Below are 26,187 nucleotides of genomic sequence, written 5' to 3'. Positions count from 1 at the left end.
TATGTTTTATCTGTTTTTGGAAATATGTTTTGAAAATTTGGATGCCACTGAAAAGACTTTTATTTTTTTTAAATTTATTTTATTTTCTATAGACTACTATCACAAAATATTAAGTATTTTGTTCTTTCATATAAAACAATGCAACTTTGCCCTGGTCGGGTAGTTCAGTTGGTTAGAGCATCATCTTGATATGCCAAGGTGGTGGGTGTGATCCCTAGTCAAGACACATACTAGAATCAACCAACAGCCCTGGCTGGTGTGGCTCAGTGGATTGAGCGCCAGCCTGTGAACTGAAAGGTTGCTAGTTCAATTCTCATTTAGCCATATGCCTGCATTGCAGGCCAGGTCTCTGGATAGCAGTCTTGTGAGAGGCAACTGATATCTTTTACACACTGATGTTTCTCTCCCTCCCCACTCTCTAAAAGTAAATAAATAAAATCTTTGAAAAAACCAACCAATAAATGCATAAATAAGCGGAATAACAAATTGATATCTCTCTCTCTCTCTCTCTCTCTCTCTCTCTATATATATATATATATATATATATATATATATCCCCCTTCATCTCTCTCTCAAATCAATAAATAAAATTTTTAAAAAACATAAAAATAAAACAATGCATCTTTAGCAAGTGAATAGTGAACACACTAAAGGCAGGACAGACCCATAGAGATGAGAGAACATACTCATATAACCAGGAGCATGTCTATAGGAGGAATAGAGGTTATGGTGTCCTCTCAGTAGGGATCTCTAGCCCTGCTCACAAAGCACCATCACGTAGCTGATGATAATTGGAATTGAGTCTATGGTAGGGGTATGAGTTAAAAGTCATCCATACCTGAAATTAATTATATCTAATCCCATCTGAGCATCTGCTTACCTGAGGACCAGAACTGACCAGAACTAAAGTTCCCCACCAGCCACCCTTGGTGACCTCTCTGCCCATCCCCCTTATTTTGTTTACTTTTACTTGGCTTTTCAGACTCTTCCTGATGCCATCTATTCCCAGGAGTCTGCTCTGGGAGTGGACCAAGCCGACTTCTGACCATGACCCCAAGCTGACTTAGATGTTAATTCTCAATATTTTTTATAATAACTGGAAATCTCAAGTTGTATTTTCTGTCACTGTATTTACCACATTATATTTCAATTATATGTTTAACTGTTTCAGGGGTTAGCAGACATTTTCTGTAAAGTTTGCAGTTAGTAAATATTTTAGGCTTTGCAGGCAAATAGGCAAGATCAAGACCATTATGTAAGTGTCCTACATTGCGCACATCGTGAGAAGGCAGCGTTCTTTGGAGAAGACGATACTGCTGGGGAAAGCAGAAGGCAGCAGGGAAAGAGGAAGAGAACTATGAGATGGAGTGACTCCCTACAAGAAGCCACAGGCATGAGGCTACAGGAGCTGAGCAGGGCTGTCGAGGACAGGGCACTGTGGACCTCACTCATTCACAGTGTCATCTGGATTGAGCCGACTCAATGGCAAGAAACAACAAATTGTATAACAACTTAAAATATAATAAATAAGTACATTTTTTGTAATACCGATAAACTTATCAGAATAATGGAATTTTTTTGGAGAAGATAACATTTCTCTTAACCATGGTTCAAAGTTAGTGTGCCCATTCATCAAACTGACTGCAAATGTTTATCTGTAAAAAACGATTCTTAGCTCATGGACCTTACAAAACAGGCAGTATAGCTTGTTGACCTTTGACTTATTTATTTAACTCTTTTTCTGTACTATATTTTTAGGTCTGGGACCCATTCTGGGTCTTATTTTTCTTTCAATTCCCAGGCAAAGCTCTACGTGGCACAGTATAGGTGCTCAGTAACTTTTACAAAGTTTTTTTCCCAAGAAATGAAGAGATTTCAGTCTTGGTTATCTCAAACTTTCATCTTAATGGGTAACACCTTGACTTCATGTACTAGCTTTCCTGTGAGGATTTTCAGATCAGTTATATCTATGATCTAATATGCAACAAGAAAAGGACTGATGTTATTACTCCCATTTGACTGATAGGAAAGTGACATAGTAGTAGAGTCAAGACTAGGATTAAGGGATTGTGATCCTCAACTACAGAGGGTTTCCAAAGGCTTACACAACACTTTTTCAGGTATGTATGTCTCTTGTCCATTTCAAGAATTATGAATTATCAGAGAACCCAGAGGGGTAAGTAATCCATCGTGAGTTGACATAGATAAGGAAATTACTATAGAACCTAGGAGGAAAAAGCATTAATAATTTGACTAAAACAAATAAAATCCCTAGAAATAATTTTCTCTACTGAGTTTTCAAGTGTGATACACTCTACTTTTGAATAATATTTTTATGTATAGTGTGTAGTATAGGTAATTTTTAAATGCAGCCTTAAAAGTTGTGTACCAAACTGAATCTCATGAGGATATAGGTGATTATTGTTCGGAACGTACGTAGTATAAGTTAGTTTTATATCTATTGAATTTAGGAAAGAAACAGAGTGTTTGCAATGAGGTAAACTCATGGCTGTGTGTATGTGTGTGTGTTTGTGGCCAATAATTTCCTAAGAGTTTCCATCCTCCTCTTTGTTTTCCATAGGTCCATTATTGTCACATCAACATTATCGTCGGCAACAGTATTTGAGTACTTTTTAGTTCTAGTTTCTGTGGATAAAATAGACAGTAGACCTGAACCTTGACCTTGGGAAAAGGGAATAAATATATGCAGCATGGCAATGGATGGAGGCATTTAGTGAAGGCCAAATAGTAGTCTAGATGATACCTGCCAGAGGAGTGCAGAAAAGCGGGTGCTTTGCACAAGTATGAATGTGTGCTGACCTGTTGGTAGGGAAATGGTTGGGAAAGGCTTCCTGGAGGAGGTAACACTTAAACTACATTTCAAGAAAGACAATAGAGAAGTGAGAAAACAGCTGGGGAAGGGATTGAGTTAAATCATGAAGGTGGGAAGAATGGGAATGATGTGTTCAGGAAACAAATAGACCAGTTTGTCTTGAGCAGGAGTGCTAGGTAAGGAAACACCGGGATACATTTGAAGTGTTACAAAGTAATGTGAGGAGAAAGGCCAGCTGAAGGAGCTTGAAAGTTTAATGTAAGAAATGGTGAGCTGCCAAAGAAATTTAACAGGAATATGAGGATAAAATATGCAACAAGTATTATGGGCAGGCTGAATCTTATCGATTCCTGGGTTGAAACGCTAAATACTGGACCATTTTTGCAACATAAAGTGTGCTACATAAAAATGTTACATTCATATACTTGTTTTTCATTGCACTTTATTTCTCTTAAACTGTGATTAGTTAGAAAATCAATCGCAGTTTTGTCTCTGATGATTCAGAAAGAGCTTGGAGACCTTTCAGTGCTTCAGCTATTTGTACTATTTTCGGATTAATTATTGTGGATGACCTGAAGTGCGAACTTTTAGAGAAAATTTGTGTCTTTGAAATTATCTTTATAGTCTATCATAGTGTTCAGAAATATTTATTTAAATTTAAAAAATCATTACAACATAAAAATGAGAAGAGTTAAAACTTTCAGGTTATGTTTAAATTAATCTTAGAGAAAGAGAGGAAAGTGGGGGGGCAAGAGAGAGAGAGAGAGACATTGATATGTTGTTCCACTTATTTATGTATTTTTTGGTTGATTCTTGTATGTGCCCTAACTGGGGACTGAACCTACAACCATGGCCTATTGGGACAACGCTCTAACCAACTGAGTTACCCAGCCAGGGCCTGAAGCTTTTTGTTTCTTTTAACATGGATTTGTTCTTCTGAACAGAGTGTGAAATGAGTATATGTGTAATTTGAAAATATGCAGTACTCTGTATTTCCTCAAGAAAAGGGTATTACTTTGAGCTATTAAAAAACGAAGCTGTGCATAGATGGGTTTGATTAGACTGTTTTGTTAGTAGGAGGCTGACCCATCTTCTCTTGTGTCCCAACCACCTCATTTTTTGTGAACAGAGGAGGGGGGCCATCTGGCTACCACATGTACAGCCAGCTCCATTCTCAACAGGAGTGGGAAATGCAAGAAAAGTTCTCACAGAAACACATTTGTAAAGTTAGACTTCCTCCCGCTAGTCCAGATAAGTTCTCAGGATGCCAAGTCATTAAGCACACTTTCCAGTGTGGGAGGCCCTCTAACCTCCTCCTTTATCTCCTGCTTGAATAAATGCAGATTGTTCCACAAGCCTAGGCAAATACTTTATTGTGTTGTTCTCCAGGGTATTTTGACCTTGTGTGCTTGAAGAATTCCTCCCCAAGATTATCTTGCCCTACTGGAAATTCACCCTTTTCAAAGCTCTGAGGCCTAAGTAGAGACTAAGGAACATTTGCTTGCTTCATTTCCTTAAAATGGTCATGGAAGAGGGAAAGGATCTTTCCTCATGGCTCCACACCGGGTGGGGTCACACAGACTTCTCTTTATGGCAGAGTAGGGGGTGGGAGAATGAGGTTCATTTGGTAGTGTCTCAGCATTTCTTCATCCAGAGGCAAATCAATGCCTTACACACTGTTTCTTACCTTCCAGCATCCCTTTTGACCATGTATTGTACTGTAGCTTAGGATGGAAGGGAGAAAGACTACAATGAGGAAATAGACAAAAGTCTCCAAAACATGCTCCTTTTAAGGGGAGGCAATTCATGTAGTACTTAAAACAGTTACAGTCGTTTTCCTCTTCTCTCCTTACATATCCTTTTCAAAACACCACACATCCAACACCTTTTAGTGGTCAGGAGACCTTTCACTTCAAAGCTATGTGAACCAGAAGGAAATAGGTAATATGTATCAAGTAATCAGAAAAGTTACTCCAGTCCCAAACGGGCCTGCTTACCACACTGACACCATAAATGTAAAAGACAAAAAAGTAAATAGATATTTCAGTATTTAAAATCTGGTCATTTAATTATCTGGATACAAATAATGCTGCCACTTTGAGCAAGTTCTCTTTCAGATATTCTGATGTCGCCCTCTCTCAGAATATTCCCAATGACATTTTTTTTACCCACTGAACTCAACACCTTTGTGTACCTCCCCCATATGTTGTAAATGTTTGAATTATTTATGTGAGAAATTGGAAATATCTTGTATGGAAACTGTAGATCAAGATATAATTATGAACAAAATTTCTTTCTTCAATATTAAAGTTCCATTTCTTTTATTTGTGTTAACAAAGCTTTCCATGACATTTATCTCCACCTACATATTTGCTCTAACCTCTGCACACTTGCTTGTTCCTCTTATTGTATTCATTCAACACCTCACACATGTTTACTAAGTACTCAATATATGACACATGCCAAGAGTTATGTGGTTGTTTTTATATGCTTGTAAGAAAGAAAGAAAGAAATATGACAATACAACATAGTATTTGACTGGCACCATAAATGTGTTACAAAGAAACAACTTAAAGCTTTAGATGACATTGAAAGAGAGATCAGTTTCTGCTGGAGGGATTCTGAGTAGGCTTTATGGAAGAAACAGCATATGAACTTCACCTTAGATGAGTAGTATTTCAGGGAATTCTAAAGACTGGAAACAACGTAATTCAGAGTGGAAATATGGAAAAGTGTGTGTGATATACAGGAAACTGAGTAGATTGGTGTCTGATTTTAAAAGCATCGAGACTGAAGCTAGACTAAGAAATTAAAACTTTATTCTACCCACCCCTGGCCAGGTAGCTCAGTTGGTTAGAGCATCATCCTCATACCCCAAGTTTGTGGGTTCAATCCCTGGTTGGAGTGTATTCAAAAATCAACCAAAGAATGTATAAATAAGTGGAACAACAAATTGATGTTTCTCTCTCTCTTTCTCAAATCAATAAAATTAAAAAAATAAAAATAAAACTTTATTCCAAAGGCATTAATTCTTGAACTTTTCAAACAGGATTATAGAGTCCTGTATGAATACAATCAAAGTAGAAGTTAGGATGAATAACCAATCCAGGAAGATCAAGAGGGTGGATTTACCAGAGCCTGAGGACCTTTTAGAGAAGACCACTGTAGTGATCTAAGAGGAAGTGGTAAGTGCCCAGACTAGGGAGCTAAAAATTAGGAGGGGGGTAGAGGAGTATTTGCAAAGGAAGAAAACAGTTTCTATTCTAACTAGATCGTCAGTTTTCTGAGAGCAAGGATGGTGTCTGTGTCTTGTCTCCCCAGTGCCTGGTACATTGCTTGGTACAGAGAGATGTTTTCTGATGAGTAAATATCCTTCTTTATTATCAACTTCATCCACTTTAGTACTGTCTGCTTTCAGGTATATATATTAGTATATAGATATTAATACGAATATACATAGCACAGCTAATTTTCCATAAAAAAACAGACTTCAATAACACCAGAGCAGTTTTTCATTCACTATAAGTCAACAAGAGAAGTAACAATGAAGAGTTGATTCTAGAAAAGAGGAAGGAGGTTTTGGTGAATTGCATTCTGTAAAAAATGAAAGAGCTTTTGAAACTGAGCTCAAATATGCCTGGAGCACATGAGAGTCTAGTTTATTAAGGCATGATAGAATGCTTATTAGAAATACTACCACTACTACCGTAAGCATTGTATTATTCACATTGTATTATAAAAAGTCACGCCACACAGCAACAGACAGTCATCTAGGAAGTTGAATAGGGCTTTTACTACAATGTGAGAGTTTAATGTGCTTTGCTCTATTTTTAACATGAACTTTAAAAGAGCAAAGAGGCTTTGTTTCTTGCACAGCTCATTAAATATACTTTATGATATGTCCTAATATTTCACAGGAAAGAATCTACCAACTGTATGAAAATCATTTTAAGACTTTATTTTGAATTGAAAATAGGTTACCTAAATCAGTGAGGCTTATTGCATTTTTTTTTTCTTTCTGTTTTTCAATGCTAGGTTTATAGCTTGCTGGATGAGTTAAAAGGAGGAATGCTAATATATTACTACTTAACTGCTTTAGATTAGCTGTTAGAGAGATAAGGGTGATGAATGGTGCTTAGCACCAAATGGTGAAATTGACCCAGTTTTACTATACGAGATAGAACAGACAGGTTTATCAACTACTCCCTAAAATAAATATTTGGAAGTGTATGCTAAATAAGTATAACTGATTCTACCCAAAACTTAGACTAAGAATTCCATCATAATTTGCAATAAATATCAAAAGATGTGTCCTTGTTTTGAACACTCTCATTTGAGGAAAATAGAACATATTTCTATTTTAAGAGGAAAAGATTTTATAAAATGTCCAAGCTATATGGGCACTGGTGGACTTAGAAAAATATTTAAAATATCCAATGACTGAGATTTGCTTAACAGGGCTCAATCTGACCCTAAGACTTGGTGTAATGCATTCATTTGGAAAAGTCTTGCTATTTTTCTCAAACTCTGTGTGTGTGTATGTGTGTGTGAACTTTATATAATAAGGTGAACTTTAACTATAATATGATTTAATTTAGTATAGCAGAATTTTAAAACAAAATATTTATTGCTGAAACCATGTGACTAATAATATCCTAAATTTAAAAATCATTGGTTTTTATATAAGGCAGGTGAGTGGGCATGAAGGGTGAAGAATAAAATATTTGGATAGTGTAGTTTCAAAATTAAAATGGTGTATTTTTGCTTTTCCTATTTTTAGCTTTTCCACAAAGATAGTCCTTGCATTGTGTTTTACACAAGCTATTAAAAGCAGACCAAGGGAAAAAAGAAAGAGTTTGTGGTGAAGAGAGAGACCTTTTGCTGGTAGCAGGATCTGAGGCGATTAATGGAGTAGTAGGACATCATAAGAAAACCAAGTAGCATAAACAAATCAAATTTAGAATAAATCTAATAATAGAAACATCTACCAATAAGGATTTTCATCCAAACAAGGCAACTAAAGCATAATTTTTAAGATTCTATGATTACTAATTTTTTTTTAGTGTACGGCAGTATCTCTTTTAATAAGAAATGCTAGTCCTGTAAAGGGCAGAAAAACAAAGCTATTGGATTGGGTTGAGCCTTAAAATAAACTTTTTAGGGTGTTTCCACCATAAAAAAAGAGAAAAAAAGTTATAGAAAAAAGTGTTGATTTTCTTTTTTTCATTTTGCTACAGTAAAAGACATTTGCCATTGAACTCTAATAGAAAAATAGATATGCAGGTTTACTTTCTCTTTCACTGTGAGGCGTAAAGTAATAGCAGACAAACTAGTTGTGACTGGGTTTCAGTTCACAAAGAGCACAAGCCTGAACAAGCCAACAGGAGTCATGCGATGAGATTGTATCACAGCAATATTACCATAAAGATTTCTAGGTGGATGGCCTATATGGACTTTAAAATGTCCCTACAAGTGATCTGATACTATATGTTACACATTTCCTGAAACTTTCATATGTAACTGTAAGTAATGCATAATATAATTTTCTCAGGGTACTAACTTGTACATTTTATTACAAAATGTCAAAGATCCATTTTGTAGCCAAGTGAAAGCAATAAAATAAATTTTCAAAGAAGCAATGTAAATTTTTCAGAGTGAGAAAGTAATTCAACTTAACTATGTTGCTACTATGAGAACTTCTTTTCTGTTGAGGATGTTAAAACACTTTTCTGTTGAGGATGTGGATGATACTGACAGGACCGAGAAAGGAAGAGGCCAATAGCATGGCTGGCTGTGAGTTTGTTAGCTCACACTGAAGGAGTCCCTGGTTTATTTTATGTTGCTGGGCAGATCTCATACTAATCTCTTTTCGTCTTTGTTTCCTCAACTATAAAAAGGAGATAATGATACCAACCTCTCTCAGAGGGGTGTGGTGAGAATTAATTAAGGCCCATAAAGTGTTTCAAAGACCAAAGATGAAAGACGCCATACTAAGTACAGAGCCTCATCATTATCCCTGAAGTTCATGGACTATAAAAATTCATTTATTGATGGAAAAATTCTGAAACATCAAATAAGAATGCACTTTCTATGTGACTTAAATTTATGAATTGGTTCATAAATGTTTTTTGAAACATTTATGGTTCATAAATATTTGGGACATCTACCTTTAATTTTTCAACCTAGGCTAAGTGACGAATTTAAGAGAATACTAGTTTAAAAATAGAAAATATAACCACTTAGAAATAACAGTGTTTTGCTGTGTATAATGAGCCCAAATTTTTTGCCTAAATTTTTGAAGGAAAAATAAGGATCTGCACTTCCATATCTATATAAATGTTTTTAATTCTTTTATTTATGCTGTGCATTAAAAGTGTAATTCTTGAAAGCAATAACGATATCCGTATGCAAAATACTACCCAGGAATACAATAATTAGTTTTGTTCCTAAATATAAATAAATAAAAAATGGAGTTAAAAGATTAAGACAAAAGCTTTTTCCTGAAAGTCTGGGCCAAAGACATGGGTTCGCATTATACATGGCTAAATATGGTAATATGTAGAAAATAGAAAATATAGCCACTTAGAATAATACATTATATACTTTATATATGTAAGTTTACTTTTTATTTTGCTTCTATTTGTCAAAAATAAGCTAATCAGGTGTTTGTTTCCAAAGAATGACTGAATCTAGAAAAGCTTCCTGGAGGTACATGAAAGAACAAAACATTTAATTTGTTGCCGACACGTCAAGGTAATACAATTCAGTTTAAATAAACATGTTATTAAATTTTACTCAAGTCAGGACACTTAATTGAGGGAAATATGTTTCATGTTTCTGTAAACGCCTGAATTTAGGAGCTAATAGAAGGTATAAAAATAGCAATTTCATTTTCAGATATGACTCCTATTGCACCCTTCCATGACATATGGAGTTTCTTGGATTTCAAATGACTAATATGAAAACAAAAAATATTGTGATGAATCAGTTACCTCTATGTTCTGTAATAAGAAAAATATTTGTCACCTACTTTTGGCTGAAAACTAAACAGCATTTTGGATTCATTAAATTTCAGCAATTATTGCTGAATAAATGAACAATTGTATCTTTGAAATATTACCAAATTTATCGGTAGTTTGTGATTTCCACTAGAACCAATAAGATACTTGAGATATTATTTCCTAATTAAACAATTGCCTTTAGTTGGATGAAATCTGGGATGACATAATTTATCAATGAAACTGTCAAACCTCAGATGGAAATGCACTGGTTTTTCGTGCAGTCGTTCCTGAGGCCGGTTCCTGGGAACAATTCATTACCGATGTTTATTTTGCCTTGGGTTGGGCTGTAAAACTACTCTCCAATAACATAACTCAGGAGGTTGTTATTTTAGAATCATTGTATCCTATACTGGTTGTGGTCAAGGAAAAGAGAGACTGGAAAGCAAGAGGCAATACATCTTTAAAACATTTACTACTGCCATAAAAAAAAGATTTAGTTTCACTCTAGTTAGAATTTCATTAATGGTCCACTTCACGTTTCTTTTGTTAAAAACTCATTTATCCTCCACCCCAAATTTTGAATGTAAACATTAACTGTCAAGATTGATAGCCACAATGAACCAGCTTAATTTTGGTTAGAAGATGAATGATTCACTGTATTTTTGTGACTGATGAGTAGGCAGAGCACTGTGTTTAAAGTGGCTCCGTCCCAGAGGGCCAACATTATGGGTTTCACTGCCCAGCCCACTCAGAAAAAATAAAAGTTGTAGAGGTTACAGCTAAGTACAGACTGAGCATGAAATTGTGAGGACATCTTATAACTTGATTATCTTGCCAGTGTTATAAGAATGGTTCTCATTTTACACATTGTTAAATTTTAAATTTTAGGAGATGTTGGAAGACATTTTCCAAATTATCATTTTTTAGTTTTGTTTTTTTTTTTGCATCTCAGACTTAAAAGGGCTCTGTAATAAAGAAACACTATAGTTTTGCTTTGTTCACCATCTAATTCTTTTTGCAATCACAGCTCTCTATGCTGTGAAACAAAAATATTTCTCCTTTCTCTGGGGTCTGTTTTATGTACTATCTTTTAATTTTTTAATTTTATTTTTTCTTTTTATTAAATACTTTTGAATTTTATCGTTGTTCAAGTACGGTTTTTGGCCCTTTCCCCCACCAGTCCCCACCACCCTAGCCCTCCCCACCTCCCTCCCCTGTTTCCATCCTGCTTGTTATTGTCCATGTGTCCTTTATAATTGTTCCTGCAAACCCTTCTACCCTTTCCCTCCCATTATCCTCTCCACTCTCCCCTGTCAGTTTGTTCTTAATTTCAATGTCTTTGGTTATAGTTTGCTTGCTTGTTTGTTTTGTTGATTAGGTTCCAGTTAAAGGTGAGATCATATGGTATTTGTCTTTCACTGCCTGGCTTATTTCACTTAGCATAATGCTCTCCAGTTCCATCCATGCTGTCACAAAGGGTAGGAGCTCCTTTACCCTTTCTGCTGCGTAGAATTCCGTTGTGTAAATGTACCATGGTTTTTTGGTCCATTCATTTTCTGATGGGCACTTAGGTTGCTTCCAGCACTTGGCTATTGTAAGTTGTGCTGCTATGAACATTGGGCTGCATAGGTTCTTCTGGATTGGTGTTTCAGGGTTCTTAGGATATACTCTTTGCCAGGTCAAAAGGCAGTTCCATTTTTAGTTTTCTGAGGAAATTCTGTACTGTTTTCCATAGTGGCTGCACCAGTCTGCAGTGCCACCAACAGTGCACTAGAGTTCCCTTTTCTCCACAACCTCTCCAACACTTCTTGTTTGTTGCTTTGTTTATGATGGCCATTCTGACTGGTGTGAAGTGGTACCTCACTGTGGTTTTAATTTGCATCTCTCTGATGGCTAGTGATACTGAGCATAGCATACTTGATGGGTCTGCTTTTTCATATGTGCCTGGACCCTCCGTATGTCCTCCTTGGAGAAGTGTCTGTTCAAGTCCTTTGCCCATTAGTTAATTGGGTTGCTTGTCTTCTTAGAGTAGAGTCATGTGAGTTCTTTATATATTTTGGAGATCAAACCCTTCTCTGAGGTATCATTGGCAAATATGTTTTCCCATATTTGGTTGTTTCTCTTTTCATTTTAGTGATGTTTTATTTAGTCATGCAGAGTTTTTTATTTTGATGAGATCCCATTTGTTTATTCTTTCCTTTATGTCCCTTGTTCTAGGGGACATATTAGTGGAAATATTGCTGGGTAGAATATCTGAGATTTTCCTGCCTATGTTCTCCTGTAGGACTTTTATGGTGTCATGACTTATATTTAAGTCTTTTATCCACCTTGAATTTATTTTTGTGAATGGTATAAGTTGGTGATCAAGTGTCATTTTTTTGCATCTAGCTGTGCAGCTCTCCCAACACATTTGTTGAAGAAGCTATTTTTACTCTACTTTATGCTCCTGCCTCCTTTGTCAAATATGAATTGACCATAGAGACTTGGGTTTATTTCTGGGCTCTCTGTTCTGTTCCATTGGCCCATGTGTTTTTACTCCAGTACCAGGCTGTTTTGATTACAGTGACCTTGTAATACAGTTTGATATCAGGTATTGTGATCCCTCCTCCTTTGTTCTTCTTTCTCAAAATTGCTGAGGCTATTTGGGGTCGTTTATGTTTCCATATAAATTTTTGAAGTGTTTGTTCTATATCTGTGAAATATGCTGTTGGTACTTTAATAGGTATTGCATTGAACATATGAATTGCTTTGTGTAGTGTGGACATTTTGATGATGTTAATTCTTCCAATCCATGAACACATTATATGTTTCCATTTGTTTGTGTTTTCCTTAATTTCTTTCTTCAGTGTTGTATAGTTTTCTGAGTACAGGTCCTTTACCTCCTAGGGTAGGTTCATTCCTAGGTATTTCATTTTTCTTGTTGCTATATCAAATGGGATTTTTTCCCTGATTTCTCTTTCTGATATTTCATTGTTGGTAAACAAAAATGCCTTGATTTGGAATATTGAGTTTGTATCCTACTGTTTTGCCAAATTCATTTATTAGGTTGAGCAGTTTTTTGGTGGAGTCTATAGGATTTTCTATTCACACTGTCAAGTCATCTGCAAACAATGACAGTTTTGTTTCTTCTTTTCCAATTTGGATGCCTTTTATTTCTTTTTCTTGTCTGAGTGCTGTGGCTAGGACTTCCAGCACTACGTTGAATAGGAGTGGTGAAAGTAGACAACCTTTTCTTGTTTCTCATCTTAATGGAAAGTTTTTAGTTTTGCCCACTGAGTATTATGTTGGCTATAGGTCTCTCATATATGGCCTTTATTGTGTTGAGGAATATTCCCTCTATTCCCACTTTGGTGAGTGGTTTTATCATAAATGGGTGCATTACCTTATCAAATGCTTTTTCTGTATCTATTGATATGATCATGTGATTTTTGTCTTTGCTTTTGTTTACGTGATGTGTTATGTTTATTGATTTGCGGATATTGTACCATACATGCATCCCTGGGATGAATCCCACTTGGTTATGGTGTATGATCTTTGTAATGTATTGCTGGATGTGGTCTGCCAATATTTTGTTTAGGATTTTAGCATCTATGTTCCTCAGAGATATTGGCCTGAAATTTTCTTTCTTTGTTGTGTCTTTAAATGGTTTTGGGATTAGGATGATGCTGGCTTCATACAAAGAGTTTGGGAGTCTTCCATCTTCTTGGATTGTTTGGAATAGTCTGTGAAGGAAGGGATTAGCTCTCCCTTAAAGGCTTTCTAGAATTCTCCTGTGAAACCCTCCAGTCCAGGGCTTTCGTGTGTTGGGAGTTTTTTGGTTACTGCTTCAATGTCGTCTGCTGTTATTGGTCTGTTCAGGCTCTCTGCTTCTTCTTCATTCACTTTTGGAAGATTATATTTTTCTAGAAATTTCTCCATTTCACCCAGGTTTTCATATTTCTTGGCAAACAGTTCTTTGTAGTAATTTCTTACAATCCTTTGTATTTCTGTGGTATCAGTTGTAATTGCTCCTATTTCATTTCTGATTGTGTATATTTGGGTCCTCTCTCCTTTTTTCTTAATGAGTCTATTTTGTCTGATATGATTATTGCTACCCTGGCTTTTTTTCCCCTGTCCGTTTGCTGGGCATATTTGTTTCCAGCCCTTCCCTTCCAGTCTGTGTAGGTCTTTTGTTCTGAGGTGGGTCTCTTATAGGCAGCATATGTGTGGGTCATGATTTCTTATCCATTCAGCTATTCTATTGATTGGAGCATTTAATTCATTTACATTTAAGGTTATTATTGATAGGTAGTTATTCATTGCCATTTTTTCATGCCTGTGTTCCTCTCTCTCTCACTTTTTTTCTTTCTTTTCTTAAAGCAGTCCCTTTAGCATTTCTTGCAGAGGTGGTTTGGTGGAGTGTATTCTTTTAGACTTCTTTTGTCTGGGAAGCTCCTTATTTGGCCTTCCATTTTAATTGAGAGCCTTGCTGGATAGAGTAATCTTGGTTGCAGGCCCTTGGTTTTCATTACTTGGGACATTTCTTGCCATTCCATTCCGGAATGGAGCATTTCCATTGAGAAATCTCCTGCCAGTCTTATCGGGGCTCTCTTATATGTTACTTCCTGTTTCTCCCTTGCTGCCTTTAAGATTCTCTCTTTGTCTTGGAATTTTGCCATTTTAATTATGATGTGTCTTGCAGTCGGCCTCTTTGGGTTCCTCTCGATCCCAAAAGACTCTCTGTGTTTCCTGGATTTGTGTGACTTTTTCTCTCTTCAAATTAGGGAAGTTTTCCATCATTACTTTCTCAAACAGATTTTCTATCCCTTGCTCTTCTTCTTCTCCTTCTGGTATCCCTATTTTATGGATATTATTACATTTCATGTTGTCTTGCAGCTCCCTTACCACCTGGTCATTCCTTCTGAGTCTCTTTTCCTTTTCTTGTTCTTTTTGGGTGTTTTTTTCTACCTTGTCCTCCAGCTCACTGATTCGATCCTCTGCTTCATCCAGCCTGCTTGTAATTCCTTCCAGTGTGATTTTTATTTCTGAGATTTTATTGTTCATTTCTTCCTAGCTTTTGTTTATAGTTTCAACTTCTTTTTCCATACTCTTGTAGTTCTCACTCAGTTCCCTGTACTTGTCTGTGATTTCCTTGAGCATCTTTATAAACATTATTTTGAATTCTATATCTGATAGTTTTGTTACCTCCATTTCATTTACCTCTTTTTGTGGGGACTCTTCCATTCCTTTTGACTGAATGTTCTTTTTTTGTCTCCCCATTTTAGGTGACTCTTTGTGTTTCTGTCTGTGCTTCTTGATGTTTCGCTTTGCTAGCTATCTTTGTAGGGTGAACTTCTATGGTAGGAATTCTATGGGGTTCAGTGGTGTGATCTCTTTGATCTCCTCGTCTGGACGCTCTAGGTTTGCCCTTTCTTCTGTTTGTGTGGGCTCTCTTGTAGTACTGGGTTTTTACCTTTTGGTGGTTCCTTTGTTGGTGGTTTCTCTCCTCCACCAGGTATACTGATGTTTGCAGCTCCCACCTATTCCTATATGTGATCAGTGGCAGCGGGTAGGCAAAATGGATTAAGAAAGTGGGAGAGTATTTTATGGGATTTAAAGTACCAGCAAGTAAAGAGGAGATAGGAGATTCTTTGGATAAGTATAGCGTTAACTTTGATATTTCACCCAGTTAGCCACTTTTTATAAAAGGTAAAAGAGAGATAAGACTCTTGTTAGAGGGGAGGAGAATTATGAGCTGAATCCAGGAAATAGAGCGCTTGTGCCAGGTCAGATGATGAGATATGATGAGAGTAAAGGATGGAAAGTAGTTGTAATGTGAGAGAGAATGGACTTAACCACAACAATAATAATGCTCAGGATTAAAGTGAAGTGGGCTAAGATCAGGGAGGGTTGCTGTGTAGTATGTACAATAGTATGGAACAACAATTATTTACACTAGTACTGGAACAACAATAATATGACAAGAAATATGTGATTTGGATAACTAGAATAGAAAGCACCCGATCAAGAGTAATGTGTTATTGGAACATGAGTGAAGTGTAAGAAGGGAAATTAAAATACAATAAAAAGAGTATAAAGAAAACCAATCAAACAACTAATTTCTTTGCAATTAAACAGAGAAATAAAACAAGGAAAACTAAACATAACGAGGAGAAATAAAAAAATACTAATAAAATCAAGTGGTAAAAATAATGAAAAAATAATAACAATACACATAAACAATAAAATGCCAGCTCTATGGGATAGCAAAGTGACATTTGTCTCAGTTTCTCAACATTTGGGGTTAGCCTTGTGCTCCCCCTTTGGATCTGTCTCTGGACACTTTGTAACTCCACACCCTATTGTCTCACTTGGAGGAAGAAAAAAAGGGAAAAAAGGGAGAGGAATGGAAGAAAAATAAATCTCCTGCTGACTTTAAACCCGTTCATCGAGTTCTGCTGGTCTTTCTGGATGTCACAGGAAGACAGGGGCTGGGCTTTGCTTTTCTCCCTTCCTATGGTTTTGAGAGGATGTGGACCGGGTCTGGGCCTCAATATTCATAGTTGCCCAGCCTGTGTCCCAGGTCCTCCATGAGCTGCCAGGCTCAAATCAGCCACTCAGTCTCTGGGTGTGCGCAGTTCAGGCGAGTGGGCCGCTGCTGGAGAGTTCCTTACAAAGCAAGCTGCCGGCCATTCTTCACAAGTGTGTGGCTTTTCACACAGCCCGACTTTCCAACCGGTCTGGAGAATGTTGGAGTCAGGGTCTGACGCAGCCCAACTCCTCCCTTCTCCAGGTGTCACCTGTCACCCAAATTTCTCTGGTGCTGGCATCCACAGTCCCAGCGGATGTGTACCACCGCTGTGTGTCTCCCACTTTGTCTCTATTCCCCCCAGTGCCTTCCAATATCCGCTCCCTCCTGGTACTGGCCTGCCCTCCCTGCTCTGGTAGCGGAGGGAGCTGGTGCTCTAACTCTCCTCCCCATATCCTGCGGCAGGTGCCTGGCTGGGGGGCCACAGCGACCTAGGACCCTGTGCAGATACCAGGGACCTTACCTGGCTCAATCTCTTCATGGTCGGCTTTTCAATGTCCTCTACAAGTTTTGGCCTCCAAACTTCATAAAAGCTGGGATTCCATTGGCTGTTCACTCTGTTTCTCAGAAGATTGGCTAGGTGTTCCAGCTGGGCACAGGGAGAACTGGGCTCTGCTCCCACCTACCTTGCCACCATCTTGCACCTCTTAAAATTCTTTTCATTTCCAGTGACTGAGTCAGCAATTAATTTACAAATTTCTCTGCCCAAGATTGTCTAAAAATATGTCTCTATTTCTACTAAGTATTATGTAAGAGTAAAAGCTAGTTGTTTCATTCTTTTCAATGCACGTGTGTTATATTTTACTATACCAGACAATAGAGGAGTATGCTTTATTAAAATATCATCCAAAATTTTGTAAGGAAGGAGTAAAGCTTCCCATTGAATACAATTCTGCAAAGACATATTCATAATGTTTTGCTTCGAGAAAAGACGAGATGAATGAAAGTTGTCTGTCCTCAGGAACTTGCAATGTCCTACCTAGGATAGCTAATGTAGATAACTCAGACTTCTTAGTTTTATCAACCTATGGATACAGGCCAACTCACATTCAATATAACAACACGTATTGCCCTGGTATATTCCCATCCCTTTCTATGAATTGCTTCTTGCCCCACATTCCCCACCTACATGTTTCTGAGACAGCATAGAAGGTGTTTGATAAATTTGGTAAAATGAGCAGATAAAAATGCAGTGGGTTGTAAAATGCTATGGCCCCAACCAATGAAATCGACTCTCTGAACAGAATATATATGATCTTAGTAGCCCAAATAATCTTTTAGGATCTTCACATCAAACTCTTATTTTATTAATGGGGTTCCTGATATTATAAGGCATGATGTGATTAGTCATACATTCATATCTACACAAATTGATTTTTCGTGACCCTTAGGGATGCGAGGATAATTCATAGATACTCCTCATTCTCAATTTAGCTATTAGTTTAAATATTTTCCATTATTAAACCTCTTAAACTGTTAATAAAGAGCAAAATTTAAACTTGTTTTCCCTCTGTGATAGTTCATAATGTTCATTTAAATAACCAAAATGAACTTATTGTGGCAGTCATTTATTATATAAATATCTAATTATTATGTTATATACCTGAAAGTAATATAGTATTAAATGCAAATTATACCTAAATTTTAAAAGAACAAAAAAATGTAAACAAAAATAGAAAAAAAATGACCAAAATGAAATTTTCAAAGAATAAAAGATATAGAATATAGATATGGAAACTATTGAAAACATCAACATTTGGTTGTTCAAGAACTGAATCCAGGAGAAGGCATTTATTGGATCCTGCTTGACATGAGAAATTAATTTATTAAGTCAATAAGCATTTGTTTTTCCATATTCAGGACATTTGCTGAGGTGCCCAGGACTCAAAAATGAAAAACCTATGATCCTTACTCTTAAAAAATTCAGTCTAGCACTGGCTGGTGTGGCTCAGTGGATTGAGCTCTGGCTTGCAAACCCAAGGGTAGTTGATTTGATTCCCACTCAGGGCACATGCTTGGGTTATGGGCCAGGTCCCCAGTTGAGGGCATGCAAAAGGTAACCAATTGATATATCTCTCACACATCGATGTTTCTCTCCCTCTCTTTCTCCCTCCTTCCTCTCTGTCTAAAAGTAAATAAATAAAATCTTAAAAAAATAAAAGAAAATTCAGTATAATGGAAGAGGTATACACATGAAGAAATAAATCAAAAACACAGAAGTAAGACCTGTGTTGGATGCTAGGGATATCAGGGGAAGCTTGACAGAGGAAATAAACTCTGGACAGTCTTAAATGTAGAATGGGAATTTACTGTATACAAAAGAGGAAGAAAGGGCATTTCAGGCAAAGAGAATAAAATGTGCAAAGACATAGAATTTTGAAAAGATATGTGAGAAGTTCATTGTGGTTTGGAGCTTAGGGTTGTGGTGGGGAGTGACAGGAAATGAATTGGAAGAGTATATTAGGGTTACATCATGAAGCACTGTACCCAGAGAAAAGGACTTGGCCTTTGTAGGGCAGCTAGTGGGAAATAAGGGGAAACTGCTAAAACAAAACAAAAACAAAAAAGAGAAGGATATAATTATATTTATTTGATAAGAAGGTAATATGGCAGAAACATGAAAAATGGATTGTAGAGGAGAATGACGGGGGAGAGACCAGATAAGGCACTGTGTCATTAGACTTGGATAGAAATCATAAGAGCCTGAGTTGAATTAGTGGCAGTAGAAATGGGTCAGAAAGGTAATATTTTGGACCTACTTCTGAAAGAAAATGGGTAAGATTTGGATATGGATGGTTAAGAAAAGGAGGGATACAATGAGTTTCTTACTAGGGAGGTTTCAGGATGTTGACTCTATTAATCATGTTGGGAGCAGGGACAATGTTTAAGGAGATAAGGATTATTTCAGAGATTTTTTTAAATGTATTAGGTTGATATGCCTGTAGAAAAGACAAGTTAATAAGCACTTGAGAAAGGAAGTCTGGAACTTGGTATATTAGAACTTACACTTGGGAACTCTAAGCATATAGATAGATTCTAAAAAATGGGTGAAATCATATATCTAAAAGTGTAGAAGAAAAGGCCGCCAAAGATGAAGCTGTGGAGAACATGAGCACTTACAACAGTGTCCCTTATTCATTTCCAACCCATCCTCCTTTGGAAAATAGAAATATTTTAGATTACTTCTAATCATGTCAATTCAGACACTTCCCCTTGAGGGTTGATGATAGCCTCCTCTTCCTAACTTCTCTTAACTTCTATTGCTTTTAAGCATTTCTAATTGAAGAAATGGTCTGAGAAGAAGGATGCATTGAAGAAAACCAAGGACCTCTTAGAGAAGTAGAAATCAGGAGGAAATAATGTCTTAGAAGACAAGGTCATACTAGCTTCATATCTTTACTGCAAATCCTGACCAAATCATACAAATTGAATCTGGCCAGTCTTTCCTCTTGAATCTGGATAGAATGGATGACTTGGATGCTTACATTCAACAGAACAATTGAAGATTGAGTCCTTCACCTCCCTTAACTTCCCCAGCATACTTGGAATGTGTATATACATATTGTTTTTGTTCTCTCTGGGGACAGACAGACTCAGCCCCACCTTCAGTTATCTTTCTCTTGAAAGCAGTTGAAGTCAGAGTAGAAGGGATGGAAGGAGGAATCTGGGGTGTGTAGGGAGAAAGTGGCTCCATGCCAGCAATTACAGTACATTTACTTTCCATTTTGAGTGACTGAGAGGCTGCACAGGGCTCAGCCAAAGCTAAGTTCCAATGTTTTCAGATCACCCAAAGCTCTCTTACCAGTCTGGGGATTTCTTGACCCTTTCTCTTCCTTACCAGAGGAGAGCAAGCAACAACTAAAGCAGCATTTAGGTGATTTGTTTCAATCCCATCTTTTGCTACTCAGACTCCAAATATTCATGACCAGGTAGACAATGGGAGACTCCACCCTCCCCCTACCCTCCATCTGCCTTTGCTTACTGTTTGGGCAAGAACTTCACTACTGGGTCCTGGGGATTCTTCTCATGATCCCAAATTCAGTCCTAAGGATTCTTTGTCCTTTTTCTCCCAGAAAACCATGTTGGTTAGTATCCCATTCTTATTGCCAAAAGCTGTCAAGTTAGTTTGCCACACTTTTGTGGGTGCTGGCAAAAAAATATGACTCCTTGGTCAGAGAAAAAGGACTTTATTCTCATAAAACATCAGGCATCATACCATTCGTGAGTCTATGGAGGCGATGTGCACTAGCTCACATGAGCGCTGCACATGCAGCTGAGTACCCCAGAGCATAGGAAGTCCCAGTCAACTATACGGGGGCTACAAACAAGCCTGCCCAAACTTTACCCCAGATGGAAACATTCTCTTAATTATACTGGGCAGTGAACAAACCTGCCCTCCACTCTCAAGAGATGCACTCCTGCTGTCTTCCAAGGTTGTTCTCTATCAAACATCCTTCAAAAGATAATCCAGAAAAAAAGTCAGTTCCTCTGCTTGCACAATGTGCAGAAACGTGAGAGACACATGGAGAACTGCTTCCCAACAAGTAGGTGTGCATATTCTTTCTTCTCTCTCTCTTAAACTATCTTGTTTTGTGTTTCTTATTCCCTTCAAAGATACAATTTAATTTACCAAAATTAAATTTTTAACCTACTGAAAATTTTAATCTAGTAAATTAAACCTGTTTTTAAAAATAGGTATCCTCTGGTGGCAAAATTCAGCAGAATTAAAACTTTATCTTTAAATATATGAAAATAAGATTCAGGCAGTCAAAGGTTAAAAGAGAATACTTGGAAAAAGAAAAACTCAGGCTATTTTTTGAAGTATTTCTTTTATTAACCTTAATGAAAAGTCAAAATCAGGAATGCTGTTTTTGATAAAACTTCACTCACTGGTTATAAGATAAACCTACTTACAATTTTCCATTGAGTAAAGGCAATTCTTACAGTCACAACAATATATTTTTTATCTGGTTTTGCCTAGTTAGAAAATTCATAGGCAAAAAGCAAAATGGATACTTATGAGTCCAGCATAAATAATCTGATTATTAAACAGTAAAAACCACAAAATTCTATAAAGTAATATGAATGAAGTATGTAGTTTTATTTGATGGACTAACTCATATACACACAGTTTGCTTAACTGCCCATTATTTTTACTATAAATTTTAGAAAATCAAGATCAAGCTATACAAACTGCCATCAATCTGGATGATTGTCATGCACTACGGGTAGCATTTTTGCTGTTCACTTAGTTCTGTTTTTCCTCTATTTTTCTGGCAAACAAGAGTATTGTGCTTACCTTCTTCCTTGAAGTGAAGTATAAGCATGTGGCTAGCTTTGGCCTATAAATTGTGTGTGGAAGTGAAGTATGTCACTGTCAGGAGGAAGCATTTATTACCAGTATTATGGAAGCATGGGCTGAGTAGGAGGTGCTATAATAAATACCAAAGCAGCTTAGAAAGTGGACCAACATCCAATAAAAAGCAAGCCTCAAAGGACTTGATTGAGCAAGAATTAAACTTTACCTAATTCTATTAATTTTATTTGGAGTTTTGGTTTTTCTTTTCCTAACTGAAACTCCACTTATAATGATGCTACTGCATCTTTTTTTATTCTAAAATCTGACGCATATTGAATGCTAAATAAGTAGATATGACAGAGGAGAAAAAACAACTGGGCATTGTCATGCTTTATGCCATTGAATCTCAGATCTCATAAGTTCTAGTCTCCTAAGGGGTTATGCATATTAGTTCTATACATGTGCTTTTGTGTTCTCAATGAACTAGTGCACCTTGGCTATAAGCTCAGAATGTTTGTGAGAAAGATGCCTCATAGTATACAGTTACATGGAAAAGATTTTTTGTTCTTGAAAGGTACTGATAGTAATACGTAATAACTTACGATCACTTGTAAGATTTATTTATTTTCTGCCCTGAGAAGTTCCAAGGAGTTTGATTTTTAGGGTGTAATGTTTTAATGTTTTGTGCCTTTTTCCCCCCAGTGTGCACTTCTTTTTTAAAATTTATTTATTACTTTTTTTTTTAGAGAAAGGAAGGAAGAGAGAGAGAGGCATGAGTTTGTTGTTCCACTTATTTATGCATTCATTGGTTGATTCTTGTATGTGCTCTGACTGGGGAATGAACCCACAACCTTGGCATATCAGGATGGCACTTTAACCAACTCAGCTACCCAGCCAGGACCTCAATGTGCTCTTATTTGATGAGGATATAGTTTTAAGAAAGCTATTTTATTTATATTCACTCATTTATTTTTTTGAAGAAAGATATTTTATATAAATAAACTTAAATGAACTTGATGTTACAATGTGTCTGATCTTTTTGTATGTCAAATATTTAAAATAGAATGTTTATGAATGGGAATAATATGAATATGGGAATATGAAAATTCATTAATTCTTTCAGCCAGTATTTATTGAGTACCTATTTTCTACTGAAAACTGTGCTTAGCACTAGGAATATAATAGAGACAAAACCAGACACAGTTCCAATTTTCATATAGTCAGACATAAATAATCATTATAATAATAAATATATAATTATAAACTGAGATTGTAATCTGAGAGAGAGAAATACAGTACTGTGAGAACATATAATGAAGAAAGCTAACCTAGATTGTAGGTCAGAAAAAGTTTTCCTGATTTCCAAAATATGAATGAGAGTCAACTAGGTGTACAGAGAATGAAGGAAGGAAAGGCACTGAAGCACATTCTGGACCAGGAGAACAGCATTAGATGTGGGAGAGAACGAGGGAGCATGGCACAGTCTATGTAGCAGGAATACAGGGAATAAAGGAAGAGTTGGCCAGACATTTAGAGTTCTATGGTCCTTTTAATGGTGATCGGTCTTTTATCTTTTTTAAAAATCCTCATCCGAGGACAGGCTTATTGATTTTAGAAAGAGGGGAATGGAGGGAAAGAGAGAGGGAGAGAAACACTGATGCGAGAGAGAAACATCGATCGCTTGCCTCTCACACGTGCCCTGACTGGGGACCGAAACCTGCCACCTGGGCACGTGCCTTGACTAGCGATCAAAAAAACCTGCGACCTTTCAGTTTATGGGACAATGCTCTAACCAACTGAGCCACGCTGGCCAGAGCAAGGTTGGTCTTTATCTTAAGAGTAATAAGAAGCCATAGAAATACTTTAAATCTGAGGCTAATGTGGCCAGATTAAATTTTTGAAAGGAACGTTCTGTTGGCAGCCTCAAAAATGTATTGGAAGGAGGCCAGGCTGGATGGTAAATGGGACCAGTTAAGAGACTATCGTAGTAGACCAGAGAAGAAAGGAAGGTGGTGAAGACTGGGGCAGTGGCAGTGATGGTAGATTACCAGAGCCATATTTCAGATTCTATTTCTAGAACATGATGGATTGGGTATGCTGAGTAAGGGAAAGGTGGATATCAAGGAAGACTCCTAGTTCCCTGACTTGCATAACTGGATGGACGGTGACAATTTTCACTAAAGTATCAGTGGAAAAGAAACTGGTTTTAATGGGGTATATGTAGGCAAGGACCATGAATTCAGTCTGAGACTTGTAGGTTTGAAATGCCCTTGAAATATCCCAGGGGAATATTTCAGTGAACATTGGAGAATATACTTGGAGTTCAGACGAGAGATCAGAGACTTGAGATAGAATTTTTAAAAAGTGTATTTGTAGATAATTCATTAAAGTTCAGCTCAACTGTGACAGAAAATCCAAACTAATAAGAGCTTAAGATTTTTCCTACATAAAAGTGTAGAACAGTGCTGTCCAATAGAAATGTAATGTGAGCCATATAAGTAATTTAAAGATTTTAATTAGCTATGTTTAAAAAAAGTAAAAAGAAACACTTGAAATTAATTTTAATAATTTATCACTCAATAAATACAAAATGTTATAATGCACATGTAATCAATATAAAATTATTAATGAGCTGTTTTACTTCTTTTTTCCTACTGTCTTCAAAGTCGGATATGTAATGGAGAAAACTGTACTTGAACAATAAAAAAGTTTAAAAAATTGGATATGTATTTTATACACACTGAGCACAGCTCAGTTTTGACTACCCATATTTCAAATGCTCAATAGATACATATAGCTAAGGAGTACTATATGGCACAATACAAATGTAAAGGCAGGAGGTCCAAGGCTGATGTAGCACTTCACAATATCAGAGATGCAGGCTTCTGTATGGCCTCTGTTTACAAAGTTATTTCTTAGGATAGAATGGCTGATGCATCTCCAGTCATCAAGTCTGCATTCCAGTTAGCAGAGAGGAAGACAAGGAAAGAGAAAGGTATGTTTTTTCTATAAGGCTACTTTCTGGAATTGTATATACTGCCTTTATCTACATTCTCTTGGTTAGAATTTAGTCATATAAGTTGAAGATTTAACTGTAGGGAGGTTGGGAAATGTAGCTTTTAGTTCAGGTGGCCATGTGACTAGATAGAAGTCAGGGCTTCTATTGCTGCAAAACCTACTGGGGTAGTAATCATCAGTCTTTGACAGTGTCTACCCTTTAGACCACCTGATCTCTGGAATCCTTTCTTCCTACACAAATAAATAATACATTTGCTGCTGTCTTTCTAAGAGAGACATTTCAAAATTTCCTTCAGATTAAAGTCTCAAAGTCTAGGACATAAATAATGTATAGTCTTTTCTACCAGGTCCAAATTTGGCTACTGTTGGTTCAGTGACCCATAAAGGATACATTTTTTGCTTCCCTTTTTTTATACCATAGTAGTATAGGAACAGGGAACTAAAGTAGAAACACCCATATGGGAAAGGGGAGAATGGGTATCATCCAAATCCCAATATGCAGAAACAAGGAAGACGGTCTTTTCTGAAGGTAGAGTAAGCTTCTGGGTTACCCCTTGCTCCTTTCCCCCTGCTTCCTTGATTGCAAGCCCTGATACTCCTCCCTTGGAAAAAGTTCCTCGCCTATCATCCTCTGTAGTCCTTGTCACTGCCCTCTGGAGATTCTCCCTTGTGCATTATCTTCCATGGTTACAACTGAAGTAGGCTGTGGAGAGCATAGTGCCTCATGTTTGTTACTTTTGGCTAGTTCAGATTTAGATGCCCAGTGTGCTTTAGGAATTGAATAATCACAGCCTTTTGCAGACTAGACTTGTGGGAATTCTTTGGTAAAAAAAAATTCTCAATAATTTAGTAGACTTCAATCAGTTTGCTACTTGGTCAGTTTCATACGCCAGTAATCACTACCAAAATAGTATGTCTAGACATAATTTTTTGATGAAGATTCAGGTCTTTATTGGTATAGTTCAGCTCATTCCCATTACTCAGCTTAATGGTGGCTATGAAATCAACTAAAGCAATGGGCTGGTTAGAGAAGGGAAAATATATATTTTTTAAGATTTTTAAATTTACTTTTAGAGAGAGGGGATGGGAGGAAAAAGAGAGGGAGAGAAACATCAATGTGCAGGAGATACATCAATCGGTTGTCTCTCGCATGCCCCCAACAGATGATCTGGCCCACAACCCAGGCTTCTGCCCTGACTGGGAATTAAACTGGCAACCTTTTAGTCAACAGGCCAGTGCTCAATCCACTGAGCCATACCAGCCAGGACAGAGAAGGAAAATCTTAAATCCAGTTCTTTAAGTATCCTTGGTATGATGTGGGCATGTGTACTATTTTTTTTTAAAGATTTTATTTATTTATTTTTAGAGAGAGGGGAAGGGAGGGAGAAAGAGAAACATCAATAAGTTGCCTCCTGCATGTGCACCAACCAGGGACTGAACCTGTAACCCAGGCATGCACCCTGAGTGG

The sequence above is a fragment of the Desmodus rotundus genome, chromosome 4 (genome assembly GCF_022682495.2).
Source record: "Desmodus rotundus isolate HL8 chromosome 4, HLdesRot8A.1, whole genome shotgun sequence".
Lineage (NCBI taxonomy): Eukaryota > Metazoa > Chordata > Mammalia > Chiroptera > Phyllostomidae > Desmodus > Desmodus rotundus.
The sequence above is the reverse complement of the archived record's forward strand: the minus strand, read 5'-3'. Positions refer to the sequence as shown.